Consider the following 2767-nt stretch of genomic DNA (forward strand, 5'->3'; position numbering starts at 1 on the left):
GATGATGGCAACAAATGTACAAATATGCTTGACACATGGCTGTATGTATGGATTGTGATAAGAATTGTACAAGCCCCCAATAAAATGATTTTTTTAAAAAGAGCAGTTTCATATGATAGTAATCAGCAGTATATGATAGTTCTGTTTGCTTACCTTATTTGCAATACTTAATAGTATCTGTCATCTTACATATCACTACCTTCCTGTTATTGGGAATATAGTGATATTTTATTATGCATTTAACATGATTTTCACTAAGAAATAACTGTGTTGATTGCATTTTCTAGGTATATTGACAACTTTTAACAATCAAGGAAACTTGATGGTTTTGCCTGAGTTCATTTGGAAACAAAAATGACAGCAGGTTAAGCCCCGTGTTTCAGTTCGGGTTGTCTAGAGAAACAAAACCAGTAACATCCATACCTGTTTAAGAAAGCATTATATCAAGACATCATCTTATATCAAGAAGGCATCCCAGCCCAGTCCAATTTCACACTGTGGGTCTGAGGTTAACTGAAGCCCTTTCAGAGTCACCTAGTTGCAGTCAGATGACACAGAAAGGTGAAGCGGGATGCAGGAAGTCACAGGATAGGAGAGAGCCAAGGTCCGGTGAAACATGGCAGGGCATCCACAGCTTTCAGGGATGTGTGGCCCAAATGAGCACCCCCCTGAAGGCAGACAGGGAGTCCCAACAAGAAGGAAGACAAAGGGACAGACAGGGAGTGGGGTGGTGGGGAGGCCTAGCGTCTCTCTTATACAAAGGTCCCACCTCTCAGGAGACATCATCAGGCTGTGACCTCACTGACAAGTTGGACTCCACACCTACCCACGTACAAGTGGATATTCAGTTCTGTCACATGATGAGAACGTACATTTCCATAAAGTTTTATTGTATAGGGCCACTAAGGGTCAGTGTAAAATGGATGACAGTGGATTGGGTTTGAGGATTTGAATTTATGAGCTAAAAATGACCAATTAGCTTGGTTTTCCCACGCTTTAGTCAGGCTCTGTCCTCCTATAAGGCCTTGCAACTAGGATTGCTACCAGCTTAAATAAGCAGTAAGATAACACCTTTCTTTATGAGCATGTTCTTAAGATTTGACCAATCACAGAGAGAAACATTTACTATTTAACCTCACCAATCATTCTCACCATGAAGTTCCTGTCAATTTTGCTTATCCTTGGATATAAAAGAAATAGCTTTTCTATTTGATTTTGAAATCTCTGCAGATGTGTCATAGAGTTTTTCTTAGTACATTAATCTTTCAAATAATATCTTTCCTAATGTAAGTCTGAATATGATTTTATGTGACACCATATTGGTCTTTGTGAATTACAGGTCAGGTATTTTGTCCATTATTTTATGACTTTTTCTGCATTTTAATACTAATTTTTAGAAAAGTATTATATAATTTGTATGTAAATGTTTTAAGGTATATGATTGCATGAACACATCTTTTGATGTGGTCATTTTAGTTTCTTAATGGTGTATTTACATGGACATATTTTTATTTTAAGACATTTTATTGGTAAGTAGGTGGGGAATTATATTTCAGATCTTCAATTTTGTACTGTAAAACTTATCAGACCTGCCATTAGCTGCTCTCTATCCTTTGCCCTTCTCCATCTTGAAGGACATTATCTTCCCCTTGAGCCAAATTAACACTTATCTATTTTCTAGTCTATTACGTCCCCAGCCCCTATTTCTTCTTCTGTCCCTGGTAACCACCAAAATATCTTTCTTTTGGCATGGAAATCTTTATCTTTATTTTGTTAAAAAATAAGTTATACAAAACATTCCTTTTGAGGTTGATGAATTTCACCCAACATAATGTCCTACAAATCCATTCATATTATGGGGGGTCTCAGAGTTTTGTCATTTTTCTTTAGTGATACATATTATTACATTGTGCACCAGTTTATTAATCCATTCTCCCAGAGTTGAGCAATTCAGTTTTTTCATCTTTGTGATATTGCGAATAGTGTTGTAATGAACCAGGTTGTGCACATATCTGCTCATGCTTTATTCCTTATTTCTTTAGCGTATATACAGAGTAAATGGATTGCTGGGTTCAAATTACATTTCTATTTCCAGTTGTATGAGGAAGCATCATAACATTTACACTATAGACTGGCAGTTTGACATTCTAACTGACAGTATTTAAGGATTCTAAATACTGCAATATCTGCAGAATTTTTTAATTTTTGGTTTGTTTGTTTTAACTTTCTATCAATGTGGGCATGATGTGATATATCATCTCTCTGTTTTGCATCTCTTGAATGTCTTGTGATCATAAAAAGTTTTTCATATGATTGTTGGCCTACTGATATTTTTTTGGTGAATTGTCTGTTCATGTCCTTTGTCCATTTATTTTTTTTCTTATTGAGGTGTTGTAGTTTTTATGGATTTTAGAGATTAGTATCTTGTCTGATCCGTTATTGCTAAAAAATGTCTCCCAGTATATGAGTCTTCTGTTTAGTTTTTGTTGTTTTTGTTAGACTCCTATCCTGTACAATCAGTATCATATTCTTAGGATGCCTCAATCATCAATGTTGTCTGCCTGTTTCTCAGTTTTGTTAGATTCCCCTTGTATTGGTTTTCTGAGACCTTCTCATGTTTCTCCCAAAGTTTTCATGATCGTTTTCTTCTTTTCTGGAAGTTCCAATACCTTTTTTCCCTCAGCAAGTTTTGAGTCATATTTTTGTCCAACAAGTTTTCCCATGTAGTACCTTGTACAATTGAATCACCGATTTTAGGTCTAGCAGC

This window comes from Echinops telfairi, unplaced genomic scaffold (genome assembly GCF_000313985.2).
Source record: "Echinops telfairi isolate 266 unplaced genomic scaffold, ASM31398v2 ScPeMD7_7469;HRSCAF=8507_1, whole genome shotgun sequence".
Taxonomy (NCBI): Eukaryota; Metazoa; Chordata; class Mammalia; order Afrosoricida; family Tenrecidae; genus Echinops; species Echinops telfairi.